Raw genomic sequence first — 8820 nt, 5'->3', positions numbered from 1 at the left:
GAAGCCGAGTGCTTCTTCAATTTGGGCGCCATATTGTTACGAAACTGCTTGTTTCTCGGTGGGCCGCGCCGGCTGGCTTATCGGTTTCTCTGGGTGTAGTCCCTGGCCCGCAGTCCGCACAATCGATAACAACAAAGCTACACGTCTGTAACAAAACAGACTTACACAACACTATGCAAAACGAACCACAAATCGATAACGTCAAACAATCGGAACATCCAACTCATGAACAAAATAAACAGCTGTAACAACTAAGAAAATGTAAACAACAAAGGTGAGACACTCAATATAAATTAACAAAAAACACTATTTATCCACCTTACTCTTCCAGATCGGGCCCTGGTTCCGGACCCAGCGTACCCGCCCAACCATGAGACGATCACCTACTCGTCTCCCACATTTTGTCCATTAGATGGCCATCAGCCTGTGCCGGCTATTATGCCAACTCTCCCCATCGAAGAAAATTTAACCGGACATTTCTCTCATCAGATACGGTATATAATTGGTTGCGTTTTCTTTAAGTGTATAACAATTATAATCATTGCTTATGGCATTTATCTTTGCAGCTATTTCGAATCTCATATTTGGTTAGCTTCACAGGTGCGTATAATGGTTTGTGCATTCTTATAATTATTGGCATTAATATTTCTTTTATTTCTTTCTGATTTGCACGAGGTCTCCGTCCAGATGAATTAATATTCATGCACGTGACGTTTCTTACCCGGATGCGTATTAATGTTGCATATTTATATTTATACTTATGGACAAAGTGTATTAATGCCTAAATTTTTCTCTTATCTCCTAGAATTCCTTTTTTTTTATTTTAACAGCACCAAATGGAACAGGCGAAGAAATTCTACAAAGATATCGCTAGTCGCCGCAAAAAAAAACACGCACGGAGGCAATTAAGAGGCAATCGTTGCGCCAATTTAGGAACAATGTGCCCACACAACTACGTAAAACTGGGTATGTCACGATAATCAGTCGTGCAACAGGTAGGTGATATAAATTGTATTAAATCGCTTAATTCTACCTTACCCTACCTAAAGAGCTCTCTGGGGGTGGTAAGGGGCGATATAAATGGATAATTCCAATTAGGTAAGTATGTGAGCATAGTTCGCGCAAGTGTTAATTTTATATTTATATCTTTTATGCGCAAATGCATCACCTTTGGAAATTCCCTCACCGTTCGCACTCTAAAGTGAAACTCGGCGTATGTGCCTATGTATGTATAGACATGATTAATAAATACAAAAAACTTAATCTAACGACAAAAATAATCTGTTCTTTTTCAGGGAGTACGGTCAGGAGTCTCCATCATTTCTTTGCCAAGAGCTCTAACGAGGATGGGCAAAATAGAACGGACTCACTCGGAGGATGTGGGCGTGGTCTCGCCTGTGGCCGCTTCTTCGTTGTTGGCGTCCGGTCGTTGGTGGCTCGTCTCGTCGCCTTCAGGGTTGCGCCGACGCTTGGCTGGCGGCGTCGCGGATATGGCTGGTGTGCGCTGCTGAGCCGATTCCTGGCTTTTGGTATGTTCGTGGGCTTCTCTGGTGCGGGAGCTGGTCCCTTTGTTGCCGGAACCGTTAATTTTTATTTCCTTTTTTTTTTAGTTCGTTTCGTCGCACTTAAGTTTTATGTGTTTTTCTTTTGCAATACGTTAGCACATACGGATTAAGCAATTGACTAATAAAGAAAACCCGTCCATAACAAATGTATGTCCCTTGATTTTTATCTTTTTGGTTAAGCACATGCTCCGTGGCCGGCAAAAAAAAATATCCCACATCCAAAAATTCTTAACTACGAGCCGGTGCGTCCGCTGTGGACCGCTGACAAAGTCGAACTCCGTTTACATTTGGGCAGCAACATCATCGGTGCCGAATTTCGGCACACGCATACATTGGCGAGGCGGGCACCGTTGCTGCACAGCTGCATTTTTTTGGGTCAATGGCCCAAATGACGACCAAGGGCATGCGATCCACTCTATTCATATTCTCTTTAAGAGCGAACCGGGCGGCCAATAGCAATCGTCGCTTTTGGCGAAGTGGATTTCAAGTCTGGCGTTGCCATCCTTCAAAAGTTTGGGCTCCGCCGTGGGCGCAGCTTCACCCCGCATACTCTGACCATATGACGAAAAGATATCGGCGTGGCCGATAATATCGCACGCAACCAACTAGGTAAGCCCTCGGTGCTACCGATAACGTCAAATGCAACATCACCACGCAGATTCTTGTAATGACATGAATGACCGTTACAAGGAATGTGCGTGCGCATTTCATGGATTGATCCAGCCGGCTAATAACGATACCCCACGTAGGCCACACTCACGACAAGTAATCTATATTTTCGCACTGCCCGAAAGAAAAAAAAACAGGGAGGACGGGCGCTGCCGCCGCCATTGCCTGGCAGGGAGGTGAGCAAATTACGATTATGTTCGTATATCTTTTGCGTGGAAGACGCCTAGCACGCGTCCCTGGATATCTTCTAACTCGTAGGCGTTGGTGCCCACGGCTTGGACGACTCGGATCTTCAAGAATTTCCGGGCGAACTTGGCATTGATGGTTTTGCCGAAGCTGCTTAGTGCGAAGTTGCGCCTCAGCACTTCCTGTCCTGTTCCAGATTGAGCTGGCGCGCGCGGTGGTCGTACCGTTGGCGACTTCGCTCGTATGCGGTGTGCAGGTCCTTGACTTGGCTTCGGATTACAGCCAGTCTGTCCTTCACGTCAAGGTCAGAAATACTGTGATTGGACAACGATCTCAGCTTCCTGGCCAGTTTGTAACTGGAACCATTCAGGTACATTTGCTGTCCAAAGACCGCGAAGAACGGAGTCACTCCCGTAGCGCTGTGGACCTCATTCCGGATCGCCACTTCCACCTCTGGTAGGTACGCGTCCCAATCCCGATGATCCTGACCCAGGTAGGTTCTGATTGCAGACAGCACTGTGCGGTTCACGCGTTCGGCGGCGTTGCTCTGCGCAGGTGAGTAATGCCATTATCGTCCATTATCCGAATGGATCACTTTCGGCACGCCAAATTTGAAGAACACCTTAAGGTAAATTTCGAGAAGTGGTCTACGACGACGAATATCTACGCTTCCCCAAGAAGTCGTTATATAGCTTCTGGAAGGGGCGGTCGGTGCGCACTTCTTCCCCAATTCCGACCTGCATCCGGTAGTTTTGTTCCTTGGTCTCTTTGCATGTATCGCATTTCCGTACATAGTCCTTGACTTGTATGGCCATGTTGAGCCAATAATATCGCCTGCGCAGCGCGTGCAGCGTTTCCTCATGCCTCCATGAGCTGACGTCTCGTCCGCGTGTGCTTGTTGGATGAGTCCTACCAATCAGCGACTCCGGCACCCAGCTTCTTACTTGTGCCCTCGACCTCATCCTTCAAGCTCTCGTTCACGGTCCACTTGAACAGAACAGAACAGAACAACCCTTGTTGGCTCATCACCTCTTTTATCAGCTCTCGATATTCGGTGCTCTCGAACTCCGGGGTCAGAAATCCCAACAGATCCTCTGGGGTCAGTATGACCTCTTCCACGCTTCGGGACAACGTGTCTGCGACGACGTTGCCGGCTCCCTTGCGGTACTGCATGGAGAAAGGGAACGCTTGCAGTTCTAGGGACCACCTGGCTAATCTCCCGCTCAAGTCTTTGAGACTCATAATCCACTGCAGGCTCGCATGATCGGTGATTACCGTGAACGGCATCATCTCCACGTACGGTTGGAATCGATGTATGGCCAGTTTGGCGGCTAGGCATTCCTTCTCGGTCACCGAATAGTTGATGTGGTGCTTGTTGAGTTTGGTCGAGAAGAATGCGATCGGCCTTTCCTGTTGCTCGTCGTCTAACTTGAACAACACGGCTCCTATTCCGTAGTGAGACGCGTCGCATTGGATGAAGAATGGTCTTCGAAAATCTGCGTGAACTAACACGGGAGCTGTGGTCAGGGCTAACTTCAAGCTTTCTATGGCATCCATGGCCTCGTCACTCAACACAAATCTACCAGTTCTTCCTAAGGGCATCAGTCAACGGTACCGAGATCTCGGCGAAGTTCTTTATGAATCGTCGATACCACCCGGCTGTACCTAAGAAGCTTCGTAGTTCCTTGACCGTCCTCGGATTCGGAATGTTCCGGATTCCTTCTACTCTTCCCGGATCCATGCGCAGCGTCCCGCCGCCTATGATGAAACCCAGGTAGTTTAGGTTGCGGAAGCAGAATTTTGACTTCGCTATGCCTATGGTTAGGTTCGCGTTCCTCAGACACATGGCCACCAGTTCCAAATATTTTAGGTGCGTTGGAAAATCTGCCGATATTATCAGCAAATCGTCTAGTTATACGAACACGTTGGACCTCAGATTCGCCGGGATTACCTTGTCCATGAGCCTACAAAGTTGTTGAGCGGCGTTGCAGAGCCCGAATGGCATGTGGCCGAACTGGTACAACGGCCTCCCTGGTACGGTAAACGCCGTATACGCCCTGCTCTTCTCCTCAATCTCGATTTGCCAGAACGCGAACTTAAGGTCGACGCTAGAGATAAAATGAGTCTCGTCGATTCGCGATAGGATGCCCTCGATGCATGGAAGCGGGTAAGCGTCATTTACCGTCACACTGTTTAGTTTCCTGGCGTCTAAGCAAAACCTGTTCTTCCCAGGCCTCATCACCACCGTCGTCCGGTTGCTCCAGGGGCTGTCACTCTCCTCGATGATGCCTAACTTTAGCATTTTATCCACCTCGGCCCACACGATCTCCTGTTTGGCCAAAGACAGCGGATAATGTCTGTCCTTCACGGGTTCTGCTCCCTCGATCAGCTGAATTCGGTGCTGCAGCAGGTGAGTTTTCCCTAGGCCATCCTTCTCAAATTGGAAAAATCTGCGCTTCACGCTTTGCAACTGACTCTTCTGATCGTTGTCCAGGTCCCACATTTCCGAATCCGCCGCGCAGTCGTCGTCGTCCCGGTAATATGCCACCTCTGTGTTCGCTACCGTTACCTCAGATGCCTCTGGTGGTGTTCCGGGCTTTCTGGCCGGACCGAGCAGCTCTGGTACAATCTCAAAGGCCCGCCAGAAGTCGATTCCCAAGTATAGTTTCTGTCGCAGGTCCGGGCACATGTAAAATACGATATCTTCCTTTCTATTCTCGTATTTCACAGGCAGAACCACGCGACCTAAAATTGGGCGATTAGCACCCGCCGCTGTCCTCACCATCGATTCGTATGGCCGCGCTTCCCATCCCAGTTTCTCCACTAACTCCCGGCATCCTCGTCCCAACAGACTGACTGAGGCCCCCGTGTCCAGCAGCCCTTTCATCTTGGCCCCGGCGACTTCCACTTCGGCGAATACGCGTGGGTCTATACTATCCTCCCGTCTCACCGCCTCGACGACCTGGCGCCGGGTAATCCTGCGTCTGCGGAAGCGCGCACGTGCCTTAACCACTCTCCGGCTGGCTAGTGTCATCCCTTCCGGCTGTCGCTCACCAAAAATTCTATTTCGGGCCGACATGTATGCCCGAACACGTTCTTCATACGGTAAGCCCCTAAGTGTTCCTCCTTTGCTTATATTAATATCTCCGTCTCCTTTTCAATGATTATTGGCTTTGGTAGGTATCCCTCGTCTGCTTCCCCGCGTTTGCCATCACCGCGCTCCCTCTGGGGTTTCCCGGACAGTTTTCACACTGGGAGCAGAAAGTGTCCGGTTTTCCACACCTATAGCAGAATATTTTCCGCTCCTTGGACAGGCAGTCTCTAAAGACGTGATCGAATTGTCTGCAGTTCCAGCGTACATGTCGGGATGAGTTCCTGCCTCGCACGAATGCTTCCTCCAGTTCTCCCGGCGGCGTTTCTGTACGTTGTGGTGGTACTTCAACCTCGTGGACTACGGGCCTCGTTCCTTGTGGACAACGCGACGGGTTCAGGTAACCCGTCCGGCTTCTGCGACCCATGTGCCTCTCCACTTCTAGGCACTCTTGCCCCAGTTCATCCACGGTGAGTACGTCCATGGCATAGATATATTTCGCCAGACTTTCTTTCAAACCAAGCCTTATAATCTTCACCAGCTCGCGGTCTCTCAGCGGCTTCAGGAATCGCGCGGCGAGCATGTGGTGTATATAATCATCCACCCCTTCGCTGACCTGTTGCTCTCATTGTAATAGCTCCTGCATCACATCGTGTTCCGTCTGGTAGCCCCGGAACCTGTCCAAAAGGGCCTGTCGCAGTTGCATCCAGCGTCGACCCTAGAATGCCGCACGTGCATCCAATACCACTCGTGGGCACGGCCGGTCAGGAGCAGGTGGAAACCACGCAGGACCCCCTTCCACGGGCATTGCCCGCCTTTGCAGGAACTCCAGGCGGAACACGAAGTCTTCGACCGATTGTATCGCGTCCTCGCCGTCAAACTTGACGCTCCACCGCTCGAGCTTCACGTTGGCGTACGCCTCCTCCGGTTGAAAATCATCCGCTCTCCGGTCCTCTACTCGAAAATGGCGGTTATTCGGGCTTTTGGGAACTCCAGGTTTCGTGGAGGCTTATCTTGTTGCGCCAATTCTTTCTCCAAGTCTACCAGGTGACCCTCTTTAGGGATCTGTCTCTTAAAAAAAAAACGTTACCAATATTCCTAATAAATTAATAAATAAATAAACACCCACTAACAAATCTTACTAATAAAGAATAATAATTTCATACACATCGACCACAAGAATATTCACAAAATTACATTTTTTTCCTTCTAATTAATTTCAAATACTTGGGGGAGAGAAGACAAATCAGGCTAACTAATCTACGCATAATCTGGACAATGGACAACACTTAAGCATTCGTCAAATGCTCAGTTCGTCAGTTTGACTGACGAACGGCATTCAAGGAACACTACCTTGAAGACTATTTGGTTTCTGTCACACTTCTGGGCACCCTTAAGGTATGCTGTGTGTCAGGTGTGGCTCTGGATCGGCTTTATATCGTCCTGGGTCACCTGTCACCGAAGCTCATTTAACTACGGCCAGCACATCCCAGCGTTAGCACAGAGTGGACAAAACAAATAGAAAACAATAAACAAACTCTAGTAAGACCTACCGATAAACGGTCGCGAACGTTTCGCCAACATGCGAACGTGACTTACCGTCATCAACCACTACAAGAAAACTTCTCATGTTTATAGATATTCTCTACTTCCGTCGTGATTCTCGGATTCCACTACACGCTGCGCGATTATGAGCTCCCTACTCGTGCCACATAAGACTTCAGCGGTGTGGGTCCTGAAGCCAAAGCAATCGTTTTCTTCAAAGAAGCCGAGTGCTTCTTCAATTTGGGCGCCATATTGTTACGAAACTGCTTGTTTCTCGGTGGGCCGCGCCGGCTGGCTTATCGGTTTCTCTGGGTGTAGTCCCTGGCCCGCAGTCCGCACAATCGATAACAACAAAGCTACACGTCTGCAACAAAACAGACTTACACAACACTATGCAAAACGAACCACAAATCGATAACGTCAAACAATCGGAACATCCAACTCATGAACAAAATAAACAGCTGTAACAACTAAGAAAATGTAAACAACAAAGGTGAGACACTCAATATAAATTAACAAAAAACACTATTTATCCACCTTACTCTTCCAGATCGGGCCCTGGTTCCGGACCCAGCGTACCCGCCCAACCATGAGACGATCACCTACTCGTCTCCCACATTTTGTCCATTAGATGGCCATCAGCCTGTGCCGGCTATTATGCCAACTCTCCCCATCGAAGAAAATTTAACCGGACATTTCTCTCATCAGATACGGTATATAATTGGTTGCGTTTTCTTTAAGTGTATAACAATTATAATCATTGCTTATGGCATTTATCTTTGCAGCTATTTCGAATCTCATATTTGGTTAGCTTCACAGGTGCGTATAATGGTTTGTGCATTCTTATAATTATTGGCATTAATATTTCTTTTATTTCTTTCTGATTTGCACGAGGTCTCCGTCCAGATGAATTAATATTCATGCACGTGACGTTTCTTACCCGGATGCGTATTAATGTTGCATATTTATATTTATACTTATGGACAAAGTGTATTAATGCCTAAATTTTTCTCTTATCTCCTAGAATTCCTTTTTTTTTATTTTAACAGCACCAAATGGAACAGGCGAAGAAATTCTACAAAGATATCGCTAGTCGCCGCAAAAAAAAACACGAACGGAGGCAATTAAGAGGCAATCGTTGCGCCAATTTAGGAACAATGTGCCCACACAACTACGTAAAACTGGGTATGTCACGATAATCAGTCGTGCAACAGGTAGGTGATATAAATTGTATTAAATCGCTTAATTCTACCTTACCCTACCTAAAGAGCTCTCTGGGGGTGGTAAGGGGCGATATAAATGGATAATTCCAATTAGGTAAGTATGTGAGCATAGTTCGCGCAAGTGTTAATTTTATATTTATATCTTTTATGCGCAAATGCATCACCTTTGGAAATTCCCTCACCGTTCGCACTCTAAAGTGAAACTCGGCGTATGTGCCTATGTATGTATAGACATGATTAATAAATACAAAAAACTTAATCTAACGACAAAAATAATCTGTTCTTTTTCAGGGAGTACGGTCAGGAGTCTCCATCATTTCTTTGCCAAGAGCTCTAACGAGGATGGGCAAAATAGAACGGACTCACTCGGAGGATGTGGGCGTGGTCTCGCCTGTGGCCGCTTCTTCGTTGTTGGCGTCCGGTCGTTGGTGGCTCGTCTCGTCGCCTTCAGGGTTGCGCCGACGCTTGGCTGGCGGCGTCGCGGATATGGCTGGTGTGCGCTGCTGAGCCGATTCCTGGCTTTTGGTATGTTCGTGGGCTT

At 48.0% G+C, this 8820-nt stretch overlaps 2 long non-coding RNA genes across 2 annotated transcripts; both read left to right on the top strand.

Annotated features, from left to right (window-relative positions):
• Positions 1-431: 431 nt before the first annotated feature.
• Positions 432-1068, top strand: LOC115768252. The gene is made up of 3 exons (XR_004018501.1): positions 432-494; positions 567-600; positions 688-1068. It is a non-coding gene; the product is annotated as an uncharacterized LOC115768252 (long non-coding RNA).
• Positions 1069-7706: 6638 nt separating this feature from the next.
• Positions 7707-8184, top strand: LOC115768253. Its single transcript, XR_004018502.1, has 3 exons — positions 7707-7769; positions 7842-7875; positions 7963-8184. It is a non-coding gene; the product is annotated as an uncharacterized LOC115768253 (long non-coding RNA).
• The last annotated feature ends 636 nt before the right edge of the window (positions 8185-8820 follow it).

The sequence above is a fragment of the Drosophila novamexicana genome, unplaced genomic scaffold, assembly GCF_003285875.2.
Source record: "Drosophila novamexicana strain 15010-1031.04,08,12 unplaced genomic scaffold, DnovRS2.1 tig00001724-arrow-arrow-pilon, whole genome shotgun sequence".
Classification (NCBI taxonomy): domain Eukaryota; kingdom Metazoa; phylum Arthropoda; class Insecta; order Diptera; family Drosophilidae; genus Drosophila; species Drosophila novamexicana.
The sequence above is the reverse complement of the archived record's forward strand: the minus strand, read 5'-3'. Positions and strand labels throughout refer to the sequence as shown.